Below are 21252 nucleotides of genomic sequence, written 5' to 3'. Positions count from 1 at the left end.
CCCAGGAATCCTACTTTTGGGTATTTACCCAAATGTTTACAAACAAGACCACACTAAAGCTTCCAGCACAACTATGTTTATTGCAGCATTATTCACCATAGCTAAGATGTGGAACCAACCCACATGCCCCTCAGTAGTTGAATGGATCAACTTATTTGCAATATCTAGTATATGTATGATTGAAGCGGAAAAGATCAGATAATGTGATGTTAGGAAAATGAACCCTTAGAGATGTATTTTATTGTTTTTTCTTTCATGCATGTGTTTCTCACGCATTTATAAGATTATTTCTTTGTTGCTTTGTATGTCTCTCCCCCACAGTATAACCCCTGCTTTCACTATATTTGATATCAGTATAACTTGTGGAGGAGTTGGGGAAAAACAAGTCATTTAAGGATACAGGTGGACCTGTTGCAACAATGAGGAGTACAAGTTGTCATGTCGAAAACGAGCTTTACAACGTCGGTGCGGGGGGGGGGGGGAGAGGAGAAGGATTGGGACTGGCGGGGAGGGGGTAGGCTGGGAAGGGATGTGAAGGGTAAACAAAGGAGGAGGCTGCAATGCTTGATAAGAAATGTACGCATTATCCTGCCCATGTAATTGTAACCCCTCTGTACAGTATGTTCACAATTAAAATAAAATATAATAATAATAAAAAAAAGAACTTGTTGGTCAAGTAAAAAAAATGAAAAAAAGAAAAATTCAGCTTGATGTAGTGGTACATGCTTATAATTCTAAGTATTTATGAACTAAACACTGGAAGTTATAGAAGGTTTGCTGTTGGTATGGTAAAAATAGAATACTGGTTCCTCAATATCTAAAACAAACTGGTGCCACATGTTGATAAGAGAGGCAGAAGTAGGATGATCACAGTTTGAGGCAGAAGTGGGCCTTTGTTTATATGTGGATGGTAATTCAGTCATGGAGGCAAGCCTTCAGGAACGAGATTTAAATAAATCCAAATAGATTTTACTTCTGATATTTAATACAATGCATTACGCAGAAAAAAAAAAAAATCCTCATTATGCTGGCATTGCAATCCTGGATCTCCAGGCTCCAGAATTTAGAAATAAATTTGTTGTTTAAAACCAATTCAGTCACGGATAATTTGTCATCATAGGTCTAAAGAGCTAACAGTAAGCCATCTGAAATGGACTGATGTCGTTGTTTTGTTTTGTTTTTTGTTGGTCGTGGGGCCTGAACTCTGCACCTGTGCACTGTCCCTCTGCTCTACAACTGTAGACTAGCACTCTACCACTTGAGCTTCTGCCCCACTTCCGGCTTTTTCTGCTGAGGAATGGAACGAAGGAATCGAACCAAGGGCCTCATGCATGCAAGGAAAGCAATCTACTATTGAGCTACCTTCCCAGCACCCGTTTCTCTATTTTATTCCATAGACCTTTTGATACTGAAAAATGCTAAGGCTCCATAGAGAAAAGTTTTAAAACTGCCCCATTGTCCAACTCTGACTTCATAAATTTTGGAGTGTAAGGAATGACATGAAGTACCTGAAAGATCTAAGACAGGACACTTCAGCATCTTCTGCCTTGCTCATCAGCACCTGGCGCACATTCACACTATGTAATCTAGTCAACTAATGGTAGTTATAATAAATTTAAAAATACATAGGCAGAAAACATTTTATGAACACTCTTGCCCTGTAGTCTCATTGGCTCCCATGTTCAAAATAGGAAACAGAGGCTTAAAAAGATGTAGGTAATTTACCAAAGGTTGCAAAGCTAGTATATTCGTACATTTAAACTCAGACTAATCTATATCCATACTTAGGTTAACATACCATGTGCATTTATTTTTCTGCAGAAATAAAGGCTCACAGACCTTGCTTCAAGTTCTAGACTCATAAGTGCTACCATGATATCTCTATCCTGGGTATTTTACTGGTGCCCCTAAGTCATATCAGCTGTAGTTGATACATCTGCACCCACGCATATAAAAATTGCTGAGACTTGGGCAACTGTAGTTTTAAAATCTCCCATGCAGTAATAATGTGTCATTAACAGTATGAAATCCAGGGCTAGAGAATAAAACTTCTATGATGGTGCCAGGCCCACCTTGCAAATCTTTCTTGGTCTCTTTCCTTCCTTCCTTTTTAGTGCTGGGGATTAAACCCAGGGCCCTGTGCATATTAAGCAAGTGCTATAATACCAAGCAATGTGGTCATTTCAATCTCTCCAATTTCACTGCTACCTTGTTCCTGATACTTTACGTTCCTTGATCATAATATTTGGAGATTACTGAACTTCATAAGATTTTCTTCATTTTACAGAATATTTGTTTTCTCCCTTCCTATGTATCATGATACTGAGCAATAAGGATTTTCTTGAACTCCCAGGCAGAGTTCATGGCTCATCATCAGGTTCTACTTTACCATGTATATCATTATATTATTATATTGTTAATAACAACTCGCTAAAAAAATTGTTTCTCTTCTTCAGTCTATTGGTAGTCCCATGTCCAATCTTAGCTTTTATATAAACAGGATAGAATTTTTCTTGTCTTATTTTCCACTTTTTGACTTGGTGAAAAATTTCCTGATCTTGTAGAACTGTTTTTATCCATGAATATTTTTTCAGGACATTTCTGCATATTGTGCATAATACAATTAAGAGATTTCCAGCCAAAGAAAACAAGTCAGAATTCTAGAGGTTATGAATGTACTCTGGGTTCTTGTGAACTTGGCACTGGATTTGGCATCTCAGTGTTACAGCAATATATATATATATATATATATATTGAAAGTGGCTTTCTTTTTGGTTTCCCATTTTGAGCCATATGAAGCATTTATGGTGCATAGCAAGTTAACCATGGAAATATGAGCTGGTAATCTTTTTAAAAATATTTTTTATTGTAAAGAAACTGTATAGAGGGTTACAGGGTTACAGTTTCAGTACGGTAGTGAGTACATTTCCTATCGACCATTGTTACCCCCTCCTTTGGTTCCCCCTACATTCCCTTCCCTCCTTACTTCCCCAACTCCTCCTTCCCCCTACCCTGAATTTGTGAAGTTCGTTTTCAACATAGTGTATTATACTTCTCATTGTTACAATTGATCAACCTGTATCCTTGTTTCAGCATTTTGTTGTTTTTTTTTCCCCTCCCCAAATTAGAAAAATGTATATACATGATGTAGAGAACTGGAATCAAACACAGTGACAACAGAGGATATGTGAGCTGGTAATCTTTAACCTTCAAATTCCGAAACAAAAATAAGGAATGAATGAAAAAATTTGTTCATAAGGGAACCCTCAGCCTTCCGATTGATACTCTGATTCTTCCATTAAAATAAAATATTGTTAGAATCAAGTTCTGATCCAGTCTAAAATTCTAATACCCGTGGAAATGATGATATTGAGTTTGTATTAGTTAAATATGCCTTCCTATTAATGAAATACCATGGAAAATATTTTTACAAAAACTGGATGATTGCAAGAGGGATTTTCGACAAAAGCATTATAGTGGGTAAGGTGTGTAAAAGTTACAAAACTGGAACTGCATGCTTAGAAAAAGAATAACTTTACAGGGAGGAGTAAAGTACTGTTTTAGATGAGCCAAGTTAATATGGATCATTATGTAAGAAGAAATTTTGTATTTGGTTCTTTCTAACAACTAGCAGATAATTATCTATTTATAAAAAATAAATACTAGAATGAAAAATCCAAAAGAACTTTAATGATGCTTTTAATATTTTTGAGACAACAAAGATTTTCAGTGATAGGGAGAATTTAATTAATTATGGAATTTATATTCAATGGACTCCCATGTAATCATTTTAAGTGATGTTCTTAGAACAGTATGAAATTTCTAAGGATAGGAAATATATGAATGATATAATGAGATGAAAAGTCAACTTATAAAGTAGGCTCACAACTGTAATCTTACCTATTCACAAGGAGGAGATTTGAGTATCATGGTTCAAAGCTAGCCCCTAGAGAAAAATCAATTTAACCACCAAAATGACAGAAATGGGCCTGCTGCTAGAACTGAGGAAAAAAAAAAAGCACAGAACAATGTGTAGTCCCTGGATTCAAGTTCCAGTTTGGGTAATAAGCAAATGAAGAATCAAATAAATATATGACCACAAATTGTAGGAAAATATGCATATGCGTACATGCATGGCAGAGGGGTCTAACTGTGGTGTTTCATTTTTTACATTGTGGAGTTCCAAGTTGGGAACATCACAAACATTTAATTAAAGGAAATCAAATGTAACAATATGTTGGAAATGATCTGTACAACTTGGGAGGGATTGAGAGAGTGAAGGAAAGAGGAAGAAAAATGAGGGAGAGGGTAACAAGTTAGATAAGAAATGTTATCACTACCTTACTTATGTAACTGCAACCCCTCTGTACATCACCTTGACAATAATATTATAATAAAAAATAAAAACAAAACAAAAACTTTTATTTATATCATTATATATAAAGTATACTTTAAAAGAATTATAGGCATGTTTTAAATTTCTAATGTATTGCCCCACTCTACTGGAGTATACTGGAATATGTGCAGAATTACTTACACATGAGACCACAAGTAAGTACCCAAATAAGAATTCCACAAAGAAATGTCAACATGGACCAAAGGGTCCTACCCATAATACCTTCCTTCTATAGCAAATCACACAACCTCCAAAATCCACATAATTTAATCATTTAACGACAAATGATGAACCAACCTCTCCATTTGTAGAAATACATACTTGCGACAAGGATGGAAAAGGCACTGAGACCCAAAGTGAATGATGCACAATTTTAAGGAAGATTCCATAGATAAAGGAATGCGTCCCACACACTTCCAATTGTAAATCTGGGAAAGTCAGTCATCTTTGTCATACTAATAAAAACTACAAAAAAGCTAACTGTGGGATTCAAAAGATTGCATAAGAACAAGTGTTCATTGTGACAGCACAGTAACTTCAGTGCAAATTACTATGTCTCTCTTTCCTTGTCTTATTCCCACTTCATTCTTGAATTCTGAAGGTGAGATTCTGGGAAGCCAGTTTCCTTGGGTCCAGTAATTAATGAAAGTGAACAGGTGATTGAAGATACAATTTCTTCACATAGTTCTTGGATTCTCATTTTTTATTAAGCTTACGGAGAAATAATGGGATTGCAAAACACAAGAAAGTCTTAACTTTTCCACTAATTTCTAAAATGCCTGCTGTAAGAACAACAAAATTAATGAAAGAAACAACTCAGAGACCATATAAAGATATTTGTGGTCTATTGATACCAGGAGAAATTGAAATGTCACATATAAATACCTAATTACATTTACCAAGCACAAATCCTATTTCTTCACTGAGCTAATGTGGTAATTACACATTTATATTTTCCAACAAAATCACCATTGAGAATACCACAGTCAATTTCAATCACAGAAGCAAAGCTGCAAAGATCTGCTAAAATTTTTACATATTCTTTCCTGGAGTTGAGAGGGTTGATTCTGCTGACATTGACTGTTGGATCCTCTTCCTCCTCACAAATAAGTGTGTCTATGTAGAACAATTTATACCTATATCTTAACTTCATGGATGTCTATCCTTTCTGGTTGGATCTGAGTACCACTTATGGAGCATATATAGCTTATGAACATGGACCATGCCTTAACAAGCTAAAACATGCTCTAAAACAGTTCTAACAGAAACATCTGTGATAATGGAAATATTCTATACATGCATTGTCTAACAGACTAGCCACTGGCTATATGTGGCTAATGAATCTCAAATGTGAATAGTTCTGAAAAATTAATTCTTCCAATTTCAGTTAAATGAAATTTTAAATAATAAGTTTCATCTACTCACTGTTACCTGAACAGCTCAGTTTCCATATAAGGAGCTGAAGTTCTCAAAATATGATGATAAAATATAATCCAAGTGAAGAAGTTGCCATTAGATACTAACTGAATGCCTGTGAATTATCTGAGTTTTTCTGTCTTATAGAATTCAGCCATCACTCACCTAGATTGATAGCTGGGAGGAAAGGGGTGGGAGATAAACACAAGCTACTTGGGATGCTGAGAATTGCTACTTGAAGATGAGGGTTATGCATGAAATTTTTCTATATTTAGTAGACAGCAAAGTGAGTGGAATCCTGAAGGTAGAAAAATAATGATTGTATTTCAATCAAACAGGTGCTCTGTTTATCAAAATGGGAGAGAAGTCAGACAGGTGAATTCTATACACATACTAACAATATAGAGAAAATTTGCTACATTCTATTCCATGATAGGCCCTGGCATAAACGTTGGCACTTTGTACATTCTCTGTACACTAAAAAACAGAAATGTAATCCTTTATTACTATTAAAATACATAGAATATCTTCATAATATATATTTGTGGGCCTATTTTTTCCTTAATTTCTTCCACATCTAAATTAAGAAATGGCTCTAAGAGAAAAGCTTCTAAATGTGTTAAATTTGAATTCCACCTATTTGTTTTGTTGAATTGTATTCTAGATAGGATTGATGGCTTAGCACTAGAAAAAATAATAAGTATTCTCAACAAATTGTCATGCCTCATTTATAAAGGGAGCTATGCGTTTATTAGGAGAAATATGTATTGGTCTTGTTAGCTAGGAACATTCAAGAAACAAAAGAAAAAGAACAATTCCACAGCAGTCTCAAGTGTTTGCGTATCTTCAAGTGAACACTAGCTGCACTATATTCCATAGTATATTTGCAAGCTTTTACTAAGCTATTGTCATCCTCCAGAGTAAAGTTCAGGCATGCCTATTGCTTATTATAAAGATTGAAGTTACTCAAACTCAGAACCCATTTTTTGTATAGGCTTCACATGGCTATCTTTACTTCAGGCAGTGGCACTGAGGGATGGGAGATTCACTTGAAATATATATACACATACATACATATCTCACTGGCTTTCTCTATTATTGTAAAAATTAAGTCCTTTTTGTCTTTGACCAAGAGCATCATAAATCGTCTAGCATCCATTAAAGTGTAACAAGTTCATTATTAACTTGCAAGTAGGTTAAGTCTCTTGCTTCACACAATTCTAAGTACTCATATGAAGAAAAATATATACCTAGAGTTTTAGTGTGCTTCTATATTACGAAGTACTCAATTTTCATCTTATTTGCCCGGAGGAGTCAAAAATGCTTGATAGGAAATGTACCCATTACCTGGTCATGTAACTGTAACCCTTTTGTACAGTATTCTTACAATCAAAAATGTAAAAAAGGAAAAAAAAAACAAATTGAAAGTCACGTGTTTCCATTAAGACTAACTAACTTTAAGGCCTGTAACTTTCTACAGGTTTTTAAGGACCAAATATGTTGTGGATATGCCCCAAGGCCTTTACGAAAAGCTAAGGGAGAAAGATTCAAAAGTGGCAGTAGATAGGTGACCAGAGCATAATTACTTTACTGTTACCTTTACTTCACTGTTACCATAGCAGGAGTGCAAATCAATATGATGGTTCGTAGTTACAGGACCAGAAGACATACTGGGAACTGACATCAATGAATGGTCATTTATTGTAGAAAAACATAAATCAGGATGCACCAAAGGTTGCAATCAACAGTGTCCAAAAAAGCAACACAGAATGGGATAAAGCTATTGCAAGTATATATTTGATGAGTGGTTCACATCAAGAATATACAAAAATCATCATTGCAACAACACACAACATGATTTTACAATGTGCAAAAAACTCAGATGTTTCTCCAGAGAAGACAAAGTGTTAACAAGTCCATGAAGAAGGTATTTAACATCACTAATCACCACGAAAGTGTAAGTCAAAATAATGAAGAAAATTACCACCTTATATGAATTAGGTAGGATCACTACAAAAAAATAAAGTAACAATATTGACAAAAGTGTGGTAAAATTGGAACCGTTCTATGGGAAACAGAATGGCATCTTTTCAAACAATTAAAAACAGGATTATTCATACCTGTAATCCTAACAACTCAGGACAGGAGGCTGAAATCCAAGGATCACGGTTCATGGCCAGCCTGGGCAGAAAATTGGAAGTGGATCTGTGGTTTAAAGTGATAGAACTCTAGCCTTGAGGAAAAGTTCAGGGACAGTGACTTGGCCCTGAGTTCAAGCCCCATGACAAAAAATTCAAAGAAAAAAAAAGAGAGTTTTCGTGTGATCCAGTGACTCCACTTTTGGGCATATACTCTAAACATCTGAAAGCAAGGTCTGGAAGAGATCTTGTACACTCATATTCACTTTGTACAATACTCAAAACATGGAGGCAATCCAGTGGCCATCAACAAATGAATAACTAAAGCAAATGTGGTTTATACATACAGTGGTATATTATTTCAACTTTAAAAAGAATTAGGGGGCTGGGAAGATGTCTCAGTGTTTGAGCGCTTGCCTTGCATATATGAGGCTCTGGGTTCGATTTCTTAGCACCATATAAGCAAAAAGAAAAAAGCCGGAAGTGGCGCTGTGCCTCAAGTGGTACAGTGCTAGCCTTGAGCTTAAGAGCTGAGGGACAGTGCCCAGGCCCAGAGTTCAGGTCCCACGACTGGATCCCCCCCCCCCCCCCAAAAAAAGAATTATGTTGAGACATATACTATATTATGGATGAATCTTTGGAACACTGCTAAGGGAAAAAAGGCAGTCATAAAAAGATCAAATATTACATGAGTCTACTTATATCAGTAGTTACATAGAACAGTCTAAGAGATAAAGGAAGCAAAATCATACTTGATGTATACCTTGAAGTAGAGGAGAGTGGAAAATTGTTTTAATGAATAAAGAATTTGAATCTTGGAAGATGTAAAGTGTGGACATTGAGATTGTACAATATTGTAAATGTACTTATTACTACTATGTTCTATTCTTAAAATGCTTAATAAAACCTGGGAGAGAATTATGAAGGGGTTAAGCATAATCATGGTACATTGTATGCCTATGTGGATATATCAAAATGAAAAATCCACTTATTTAAGTAAGTAATGCTTCTGAGTTGAAAAAAGACAATAAATTTTAAGTGTGCTAGTTTAAGTCAGAGGGCTTTGCTTCTTCAAAAAAGCAATTTAGACATCCAATTTCTCTGTCAACATAGTGTTGATGGGACATCACAATGTACAGTGCCCTGTGAGTAACAAGTGCTTATGTACCACTCAGAGGGAGTTAAACCATTTCATCTGGGTAGTTATGGAAAAAAGGTAATGGTTGGAACTGGCTCCAACATGGTGGGGATGAATGATGCAGCAAAAATACACAGCCTTTTCCCATGAAGCTTTAGGTGCTAACACATGGATTTTTCTGAATGGGGAGTGTCCCTCTACTAACCATCCAACCAAAAGTGTTTTCTGTGCTTGTGCTCTGAGATGGGGCATCCAATAAGGAAAAATTCCATACTAATGCTCTGAGACTAGGAAACCAATTATGAGACACTATGTCCCTCTTTTTGCTGGGGAGTCTGTTTCACTGCTCTGTTTTTGCTTTGAGGAAGAGACTGTTGCACTGCTCTCTTTTCGCTTTGAAGAAAATCTGCTTTAAAAACTGTTCTGCTCTCGAATTCTTTAAAGAAAACAAACCCGAGACATAGTCAATACTGCTATGCTGAAGATGTTGCATGGAAGGAAGCCTTGACCTTCGCTTTGAGACTAGATTTAGAATTCGATAACTTAGGTGCTGTGGTTTCAGATTAATCTGAACCGGCTAATGTCTGCATTTTCTCAATTCTTCTAACTAGAATCTCTAAAGTATTAGGAAAAAAACAAAACAAACAACAAATAAAAAACAACAAGAACCTGGTATTAGGCTAGAAACGGCTCCAGAAATTCTCAGATTTCTTCTTTTTTCTTGTATGAATCTAATAAATGAAAAGTTAATGCAGCAAACTAGCATGTTTAAGGTGTTAATTTCTGTAGAATATGGTTTCTTTTCTTCCTCTTATTCTGAGATAGAAATTGATCTATTCTAAAGCCAGAAGATATGTTTTCTTCACAAGCTAGATCAGGTTCGCTGAATTTTGCTTTCTTAAAAATTGCTTAACTCCTGTAAGAGGGGATTGAAGACTGCTAGGCAGGAAGGATTGAGTGTGAGATGTGGGAAGTGTTCTCATACTCTGCATCTAGAGGGCTAGAAAATATGATGATCTGCTCGCTGCCTCAAGCAATTTAGAAAGTGGCTTGCATTTTCTAAAACCTACATCCAAACTTTCACCTTCTTCCCACCAAGAATTCCCCCTCAGGCTTCTTCTTGCCATAGTGTCTTGACAGCATAGAACTGCTTTGCCTCAGAAATGTGGCATCAGAAGTGTGCCCTGTGGTCAGCCATGCAGCTTGTATCTGACTGATTCATCTATGGCTCTGAAAATGCTGCAGCTCAATCTGTGCTCTGTGCTCAGGGTTCAGTAAGAGTGCTTAAGTTCATAGCTACGTGCTTTCAGAGAGCAGTCTTTCCTCTTTCTATTAGCAGTAGGAGCACAAGTACAAGACAGGTTCTTTATAATGAAGCAGCCACACATAGCTGTTGGTTTCATAACCACTTGCTGAGGCGAGTTTGCCAAGGGAACCTAGGCAATATGCAAATAAGGTGTTTTCACCTGGAAGCTCATAAGCCTCCATTCCAAAAAGGGAGCTGCTTATAATAAATTCTGTCTGGAAATGGACTGTGTAGGAGTTAGAATAATCTTTTTCTCTGAAAATGATGGATTGAGGGAAAGCATTGACTAAGCATAATCATCTTCCAAAAAGCTATATAACTAAAGTATATCCTGTTACTAAAATCGTTCTAAGGACTTGAGGAATAGTTTAACTCATAAAGCACAAGCTGAGTAAGAATTTTCTAACAATTGCTGGCCTGGTTGTCCTGGTCTAGTGAATTTCTCTGAAACTGTTAACCCCTTTCAAAATAACCAGCTGAGCTTCAAAAGAGCCAATAGAGCAAGATTGTGAACACAACCTGCGATCAATACCAGAAGTAGTAACTCATTAGGGATATAACCTGGGAAGACTTCCTACTCAGAGTGGTTGCTTCCTGTCAATAACATGCCCTTTAACAGAGCTAAACTTTGCCAAGTTGAAGTTCCTTTCAACTTGGTGGTCTTTCGGGTTACAGTAGGGGAGTATTCCCAACAATGTTGGGACTAGTCTAGGATCCATGTTATGCAAGGGATATGTAGGGAGACTCTCAGGAGGAGCCACATTCTGACTTGTTGAGATAGCTCAAGGTTGGGTTAAACACCATCTGTTGTGGTAAAGGAAGGAAAATGTATCAGCAATTTCAGGAAAGAGCCCAAGGAAGCACCTCAATTAAAAGTAATCTCATGCATTAGCCATGAGAGGAAAAATTGGACTAGAGCATACTACCTGGGTTGTTGGGGATTTTTGTGGGCTGAGTGTGTCTTAGGCACAAAGAGAACTTGAGTGTCGATGTGTGTATTCAATCTCTGGCCCAAGAATAAACATGTGGGAGCTGGAGGAATCCATTGTTGAGAAATCTCCAGTAACAGGAGAGTTAAATATGAGAAGGGTTCACAAGAAACTTACAATAGGGAGGATTAAGTGCACCAAAAACAGAAATCACAAGAGACCTGCTAAAATGGGGAATAAGAATTCTAGGCCTAAGGAACCCAAGAAAAATGATCTAAGGACCTGCTTCTGATAATCCATTGGGAGAATGTTGACAAAGGTCTGAGAACACTATTAAATAATGGATGATTTTATTATGGAGCTCTGTAATGTGCATTTGTCCAAACAAAAACTTGTTATGAATTTGTGCTTGCATGTGTGTGTTTTAAATCTTATATCCTGAAAGGGGAACTCAAAATAGTCCTACTCACTAAACTCCCTCAGCTGCCCACTTTAACTCTGAAGCCTATATTGATCCTCTAGCTGATCCAAGGATGTATGGCATTGAACCTTATTTTCAGAAGCAGACTCTCTGGGTAGACTTAAAATTCAAGTCAAAAGCCAGGTGCCAGTGGCTTGCAATCATAGCTACTCAGGATCTGAGAATTAGAGTTCAAAGCCAGCCCAGGCAGGAAAGTCTCTGGGCCTGGGTGCTGTCCCTGAGCCCTTCAGCTCAAGTCTTATGATGAAGAAAATAATGCTTGGGTGAAATGGGTTAAATCTTCTGCCCACCATTAATGTTAAGATTCTGTGGCACAGAAACCAGAAAAACAAGTGGTCCACTTCCTACTATGATAAACCTCAGATCTCCAAGGGCATGGATGCATGATCTGTCAGTCAAACACGGCCTGGGAAAACTTGTAAGACCCTGCTGTTACTGTTCACAAGAGTATGGATCTAAGACAAAAACCCTATCTTCCCAAGACAACTATACCCCTTGCTTCTCTAGGTACGGGGAGGGATAATTGGCATTTCTGGGAAACTTATCAAGATGCAGTGAAATCCAAACCTTGAAGAGAAGAGCAGTAATCAGTAAATATAGCCAGGGGAGATGTCTAATGTTATTGCGGACCAGTGTTGTAAACCTTCCTGGCCAACTAGAGTAGAACCTGTACTTTGGTTCAATTGGCCATCCCTTTCACCCTAGCATTTCATCCACCTGTCCATTCTCAAACATTTTATACTAGTTAGGAGAGACCCCTTCCCTAGAGGGTCATTCGTACTTCCTAATTACTTAGGGCCTTTTCAGGATCTCCCCCCGCCTAAGTTTCCAAAAAGTTCAAAGCCTGAAACCAGACAGCACCTTATCAATCAGTTTTATTCTTATGATTAGTATAAATAAAATATTTTGGGGGTTGGGAGTATGGCTTTGTGGTAAATTGTTTGGCCAACATGCATGAAGCCCTGTGTTTTATTCCTTGGGACCACATAAACAGAAAAGGCTTGAAGTGGCAATGTGGTTTAACTGGTAGAGTGCTAGCCTTGAGCAAAAGAAGCTCAGGGGGCCCCAGGACTGGCAAAAATAAAATATAGAGTAGAATAAAATCAAAAGAGGTTTGCTAATTATACTAATTTTTTTAAACCAATAAACTAAATGCTCTAGTAGGATGGCATGGGAAAATTAGCTCTAGAAACATTTTCTGACAAGGGAAGAGCTTCTGTTATGATTGGAGACCAAAGCTGCACAAAGACCCTTTTTTTGGGGGGGGGGGTCCAGTCGTGGGACCTGAACTCTGGGCCTGGGCACTGTCCCTCAGCTCTTCAGCTCAAGGCTAGCTCTCTACCACTTGAGTCACAGTGTCACTTCTGGCTTTTTTCTTTTTTGCTTATGTGGTGCTGAGGAATCGAACCCAGGGCCTCAGGCATGCAAGGCAAGCACTCTACCACTGAACCACCTTCCCAGTCCCTACACAAAGACCTTAGAAGGTTTGAACATTGGCAAGTGAGTTAACTAAAAATTCAGAGGAAGAGCTGGGAAGGTGGTTTAGCTGTAGAGTGCTTGCCTTGCATGCATAAACCCCTGGCTTTGATACCTCAGCACCATGTAAGCAGAAAAAGGACTGTGGCTCAAGTGGTAGAGAGCTATCCTCGAACTGAAGAGCTGAGGGAGAGTGTCCAGGCCCAGATTTCAGGCCTCACAACCGACAAATCTAAGAACAAAGAAAAGAAAAAAGAAAAAAAATATGGGCACTGGTGGCTCACGCCTGTAATCCTAGCTACTCTTCAGGCTAAGATCTGAGGATGGTCATTCAAACTAGGCAAGGCAGGTAAAATCTGTGATACTCTTATCGCTAATAAATCACTGAAAACTGGAAGTGGTGTTGTGGTCAAGTGGTAGAGGACTAGCCTTGAGCTGAAGAGCTGAGGGGCAGCACCCAGGCAAAATGTTCAGTTCCAAGACCGACCAAAAAAAAAAAAAAAGGCAAGCTACACCTACAAGGTTTCCTAAGAAGAGGGCGGAAGGGTTTCCTACCAAGAGGGAAGGAGTTTTGGGGGTTTCTATCTAACAAGAATGCAAGTTTCCCTTCTAGTGGGCAGGGACATTACCTTCTAGTAAGGAGGGTGTTACTGATAAAATTGGTCAAAACATGATTCAGTTACATAATGTTCAGATAAATGTCTAATGTTTGACTTGTGAAAACATCCTGCTTGGGGAACTACAAACACTCTTAATGCCCTTAAAGTGATCATGCTTAGTTCCAGGGCCTCAATGGACACTCTAGTTAATCTTACGATATGATTGCAAATTCAATCTTGGAGCAGACACTCTGTGTATGTCTTCCAATTTTGAGTCTACCCAGATTCAAATTGAGACTGAATAAGTGAGGTAAATACTGTGGTGATTCTGTCCACAAAAGGACTACTGCTATGACTGTGTGGCAGGGAGGCCACACAAGAGGTCCTATTTGTGCTGTCATAGAGCTCAGAACCCATGTGCATGAAATTCATGATAGGTCAGCAACATGTGATCCGAGACAACTTGGAACACCTTGTTGCTCATCTCAGAAGCAAGAGCCTATTTCAAAAACCCCTGAAACTGATCAGCTCTATTCTTTACAGGTCAACTACCTGGGGAAAATTGGACATTTCTGGGAAACTTACCTGGATGTAGTGAAGGCCAACCCTTTGAGATGAGCAGTAAGTACAAATCATAGCCAGGGGAAATGTCTGGTGGTATTACAGGAGACCACTATTGGAGATGTTACTGACCAAGTGGACTGGAAACTGTGCTTTGGTTCCATTGCCCAATCCACACCTGACCATTCTCAAACACCTTAAATTAAGTAAGGAGAGACTTCTTAGTTAGCGGGTCATTCAAACTTTATATTTGCAAATACAAACTACATATTTACAAATTTCATATTAACTTAGGAGCATCTGAAAATTTCCCAAAGAGCTTAAAGCTAGAAACCAGAAAAAGCAGCTTAAATTAGTTTTATTCTGTTGCTCTCGACAATCTATGATCTCCATAGTTGAATTATTCCAATATGTGCTTTTATTTATCAGCAAGATTTGTTTATTGGAAATGCCACCGTGTAAAAGTAACTAGGAGCTACTGGTAGGATTGCATGGGAAAAATTGGTCTAAATATAATACTTGACTAGATAAGATTGTGATAAATGAAATGAACCCCAACATAGGGGCACAAGTGTTTTTTTCATTTCTTGCTGTTGATTCTAACATATTTATAATGTTCCATGTGATTTTTGTTTATTTGTACTCTGTCCCCCCAAAAATGGCATAATCCCTCTTTCCAATGTTTTTGATGTTGGTGCCCTCCATCTTGTATATACACTTCTCTAGTTTGGGGAGGGAAAGGGAAAAAACAGAATACTTAAATGGGAATACAGGTTGACCCATTGTAACAATGAGATGCACAAGACACTGTTAAAAAACAAACTTTACAATTTAGGAGGGGTTCGGGGGGAGTGTATAGGGTACTTTTGGAGCTAGGAGGTTAAGGATGGTAGGGGACATATAAAGGAGGAGGTAACAATGCTTGATAGGAAATGTATGCCTTACCTTGCTCATGTAACTAACCCCACTGTACAGTATTTTTACAATAAATATATAAAAATAAAGGAATAAATATACTTCAAAGGTAATCTGTGTGGTGGTTGGAGACCAATGATACAGAAAGACTTACAAGGATTGAATACGGGAAACAAATTACCTAAAAACTGAGATGATGCTGAGTATAATCCTAAATGCTCAGGTGGCTGAATTCTGAGGATATGTGTTTGAAGCCCACCCAGACAGGAAAGATGAGACTTTTATTTCCAATGAAGGTGCAAAAAAAGATACTACTGGAGTTGTGGTTAAAGTGGTACCCTTGAGTAAAACTGCTCTTGGACAATGCCCAGAGCATGAGATCAAACCCAAGACCAGCCCCCAGTCACTTATAAAAAAGGTTGTGTGTCTGTGTGTGGTGGCAGAACCCTTTACTAGTTTCATGATAGAGCAAGCATTTTAACAATGATTCATGGTGTCAATATTTACCTCTTTATTAATTGTTTTCATAGTAATGTGTGCATGGGTGCTTTATCTCTTCTATAACCGGTTTTGTTCAGTGACTGACTGAAAAACTGCCTTAATCAAACCCTTTTTTAAATCAAAATATATTATTGAATACTGCTGAATAGAAAAGTCAATTATTATTGTTTGGAAGAAAAGAAAGAAAAATCAGATGGGAGAATTGTAGAAGTTAAATATTGAAGTGCTTGACTGATACAAGCACTGGCCTTGTAAAGGTAGTCAAAACCTTACCAATGCTATTTTAGAGAAGTGCTAGGGGCTAAAGGCATGGTACTAGTAGTAGAGCACCAGTTGGGTCAAAGGTGGTTATTTTTCATATGGTCAGGTGTTTGGATTTGGTTGACTATTAAAGCTTTTGACTGGCTTGAAAGGGGTCAAAAGTTTGAGCCATCATTAAAGATGATCCCAAAGCTCAAATTCATGGGAGCCAGTGTTGGGCTGCCTGTCCACTGTGCTTATTCAACTTGGACATGCGACAGGATGCCTTCTGCAGATGTAAACTTTGCCATACTGAGATGGTGTTTGTAGGATACCTTAATTGCTCCTGGTATTTCCAACACAGATCTTCTGTGCCATTCATGAGGGATCCTAGAAGCCCCTCATAGGAAACACATTCAGCCGCCCTGTTGAGTCAACTTCCTGGATGGTCTAAACATGCCATCCTTGGTCGCTGATAATGGAACTAGGTATAAAGTTAATCTGCAACATCAGGAAGAGCCACAAATAGGCACCCTCAGAAGCAAGCAACCTCATGAATTGGCCTTGGTAGACAAAAATGAAACTATGTATCCTGCTTTGGTACTTGCGTCTTTGTAGGGATGGCGTGTGAGAGAAGTGTCTTAGATTCAGGCTCTTAAATTCTTTCTAAGAGTCTTGATTTGCAAATTCATTTGTCCACCTAGGAAGAGTGAAAAGTTGGAGATGGAGTCATCTCTGAGAAGAATGTCTAATAATGTAGTCGAGAAAAGGGAAGAAAAAGAAATACAGTATGAAGGGCAAAGTGTACCAAAAAATCTTACTCCCATTAGAGCATGTCTTTGTGATTTAAGAATTCTAAACCTAGGAAGCTCAAGAAAATTGGAGCTAAAAAGCCTCCCTCTGACATGCTTAATATTGTCTCCTTTTAGGGAGAATGTGGGGAAAGATATGAAAATATGTGTTAAGGCTGATATTTATTTTTGAGCTTAATTTTAATGTTCACTTGGTAAACTTAATCCACTATATCCCTGTCTCTGTGTAAATACCCATCAACATGAAATATAAAATGATTTTGATAAAAAATAAAAATGACTCAGAAGAAATTATAAATGCAAAAACAATCTTCACAGGGCTGGGATGGTGGCTCAGTGGTAGAGCGCTTGCCTTGTATGCATGAGGCCCTGGGTTCGATTCCTCAGCACCACATAAGCAGGAAAAAAAAAGCCAGAAGTGGCGCTGTGTCTCAAGTGTTAGAACTTTAGCCTTGAGCTGAAGAGGTGAGGGACAGTGCCCAGGCCCAGAGTTCAGGCCCACGACCTGACCAAAACAAACAAAACAAAAACAAAAAAACAATCTTCACAGAAGCAAACTCTCAGAGATATTTCATAACTTTGACAAGGATAAAGTGGGTGAAATTAGTATATATGAAAAGTATGACAATGCACAAAAACATAAAAAGATACTCATATATTTCATTATATAACCCAAAGCAGAAAGCAAAGGTTGTTTAGATGATTTTTAAAACCCAGTCTCTTAGGTACTGGGAAGATGGTTCAAGGTTAGAGTGCCTGCCTTGCATGCATGAGGCCTTGGGTTTGATTTCTCAGTATCACATAAGCAGAAAAAGATGGAAGTGGTGCTGTGGCTCAAGTGGTATCACTAGCCTTGAGCTTAGGGACAGCATCTAGGCACCAGAGTTCAAGCCCCATGACCAACAAAATAAAAATAAAATCAAAACAAAACACAGTCTCTCACTTTTGTGACCTCAATTCTGTAATAACGCTGCTTCAGCCTAGGGCTAATATTTAAGGTGTGGACATTTATCAACACTCCTGAATCAGACTCTATTTGATCTTTTTTAAATACATATTTTGTTCTTAATTTTCCTCTTTATAAATTCACATGCACCTATAAAAAATGGTGTGGCCATCGCAGTAACCTTCTCAAAGTACCTCCTAATGACAACTTACAAAAAGTTGTATTATATTACAACAAGGAAAACAATGCTACAAATAAAGGAAACCAATAATTAAATATTAATGATTAATACAATAAAAAACGAAACAATTACCAGTGTTTTCAGTATTTGAAGTGTACTACAAATTAGATTTATTATTGTCATATTTCTTTACATTTAACACAAGAATTTACATTTCCACAAGAATTTTATAGGCTATAAGTAGTGTTTAAATCACCCACTAAGATTACCATTTATAGTTCACCTCATAATTTGTATGTGGCTTATATCATCATTTGTTCCTCACTAACACAAAAAGTAAGGAAGGCCTACAGTTTTAACAGAAACTGTGTAGTTAACATAGTCAACTCTATTCTGCCCCTTTATAGAAAGACTTTGCAAATTCTCATCAGTAAAGTTTCTATAAACTCTGAAATGGACATACTTAGTAGTATTTATCTGCTACCATAAATCTTAAATACTTTATAGAAAAGTATTATGACCTGCCAAACAGTCCCAGTTTTGGCATATATAAGCAAATTCCAAAAATTAAATATATTTAAAACATTAAAACTTTTAACAAATATTAACACTTGCTGCAGTGTTCATTATGACATGTCCCTTGTATAGAATAATTGAATTCCTCCTCCTACACATCTCTTGAACAACAAATATATGGAATTATTTTGTTTTTGACATGTCAATCTTGACTTTATTCTTAATTGTGTACCTATGTAAGAAGTACATGTTTCTAAAATTTCACAATTCTTTTTAACTTAGTTTTTGTTGAATTGTCTAGTTTAAGAAAATCAATTACAATTTATATATAAAAAATGTTCTGTGCTCAATCCAGCATCACATACACTAACATTGGAAAGATACAGAGAAGATTAACATGGCCCCTGCGCAAGGAAGACAGGCAAATTCCTGAAGCATTCCATCGCCCAATTTGTGAGGAAATGGAAAGACTTGGAAAAAAATTATTAAGTGAAGTAAGCCAAGTCCAAAAAAACATAGGTCCCATGGTTTCTCTAATTTTCAATAACTAATATATGTCTGAGATAAGCAGAAAAGGTCAAAAGTTATGTGTACATGACCAGATAAGGTTATGTTAACGGAAATGAACCCCAAGTTAGGGACACAAGTGGGTTTTTTTCGTGCTATTGTTTCTCACGTACTTATAACGTACAGTATGTGTTTTTTTTTTGTTTCTTTATATGTTCCTCCCCCATGCTACAACACCTGTTTCACTGTATTTGAAGTTGTTGCGCCTACATCTTTTATATACTCTCCTCCTCTAATTTGCTGAGGAGAAGGAAAATAAAACCAAAATGCTTAAATAAGGATACAGGTTGACACATTGTAACAATGAGATGCACAAGAAACTATTTTGTAAAGTGAACTTTACAATTGAGGGGGGAAAGGGAGGAGGTTAATGGACTTGTGGAGGTGGGAGGGAAGGGATGGTAGGGGAACAATAAAGGAGGAGGTAACAATGCTTTTTAGGAAATTTACTCATTACCTTGCTCATGTAAATGTTACCTCTCTGTACAGTATTTTTACAATATGAACGTATAAAAATGTTCTGAGATGGAAGAGTTTATTTCCTTTATTTTACTCATATAATATCGTTAGCAAAGAAATTCATGCAAAACGCCGATATGAAGGTATTTTGAATAAATATGTGTGTGAATGCACGCATGTGCTCAAGCACTTGCATGTGTGTTGGCGTGCTCAGAGTTTGAAATCAGAGCTTCAAGGTCTTGCTAGGCCTTTTCTCTCTAGATTGGTGAGCTACTAAATGAGCTACATCTTCATTCTTGGCCCTTTGCTAGTTCATTAAAATTTTTGAAAAATAATATCATGAGTTTCTTTTGCCCTGATTGGTTTCCAACTGTTATCCACAAATCTCAGGCACCTGAGTAGATATCCCTAGTAGTTAGGATTACAGGTGTGACAAACCAGCAAAGGTTTTCAGAATAACGTTAAAAGTAGAAGAAAATTTACTTCAGAGGGGCATGTTTTAGTATCTCCAATTTTAAAGCATTTTGGAGTGATTATTTATGATTTTTTAATTTTTGGATACTTATAAGACAGTAAGTGCTGATATTTAAAATTTTAGTACTTTTTAAATAGGATACTGGAATTGTGGGACAGAAGAAATTTGCCTCTCTTTGGACCTCAATGTATAAGCTCAGTTCTGTGTATGATAACCAATATCACCAACACAATCAGTATTGAAGATAAATGTGACAGAAAACAATCACCATGGGCAATATTTAGTATGCTATTATTTCTTGGACAATATGAATTTTGAATTGAGAGTGTCATAGAATGGAGAGATTTTATCTACATTTTGTGTATTGCTGAAAGACTTTTGGAAACTTTTTCTCATTTCCTTCCTCACTGTGTGTGTCTTTAGGCCATGCACTTACTGCCTTTAATTACATTTTTTCCCAACACTAAAATGGTAATAACATTAGCGTTATAGCGAATGTTATCTTAACAATTAAGGGAATGAAACTTGTGAAACACTTAACATAAACTTCTAGGAATGAGCTTTGAGTTTAGCCAGCAATCTTTTTAAAATACTAAATAGAATGTGATAAGTAGTACAGAAACCATTACATGTAGTGAGCAACCAGAAGTAATATCTATTGATCATGCTCTGCTTCCAAGGAAGCCAGGTGGATAATTTCTCATGCTGTAAATCAAACTGGTTATCTTATGTCTTGATAGTGTAAAAATATCAGGGACAAAATGATGAAGGAATGTTGTAGACTGAGGTGAAATCCATATGAAAATGTGCAAAACTGATAAAACATAAAAGTATCTGAGCAGTATATTGTGTTTTACAACATTTAAGTTATGTCGCAAAGATAAAGAAGACATAGAAGAATAAATTCTTTTTTTTTTTGTTGTCCTATCATAGGTCCTTAGAAGGATGAACTCTTTCCTCATTCTTATACAGGCATCATCGGATGAGAGGAGCTGTATTTTTTTTTTGTTTGCTTCCTTCCATTTATTCTTCAGTTTGAAATCTGAGCTACTTGAGACTGAAAGAAACCAAAATAAATAAACTACAGCCTTGTAACAGGTCTAACTAAATTGAGTTATATAGTATCAATTGTTAACAGAAAATGATTTAAGCAATACTATGTTATTGAAAACTGAAAAATGTTAGGAGTTGCTACATTTT

The 21252-nt window shown here is 37.0% G+C and overlaps 1 pseudogene; it reads left to right on the top strand.

The window, feature by feature from the left end:
* Positions 1–18893: 18893 nt before the first annotated feature.
* LOC122095182 lies at positions 18894–19006 on the top strand (annotated as a pseudogene).
* The last annotated feature ends 2246 nt before the right edge of the window (positions 19007–21252 follow it).

This window comes from Dipodomys spectabilis, unplaced genomic scaffold, assembly GCF_019054845.1.
Source record: "Dipodomys spectabilis isolate Male_0828 unplaced genomic scaffold, ASM1905484v1 ptg000339l, whole genome shotgun sequence".
NCBI classification, from domain to species: Eukaryota; Metazoa; Chordata; class Mammalia; order Rodentia; family Heteromyidae; genus Dipodomys; species Dipodomys spectabilis.
The sequence above is the reverse complement of the archived record's forward strand: the minus strand, read 5'-3'. Positions and strand labels throughout refer to the sequence as shown.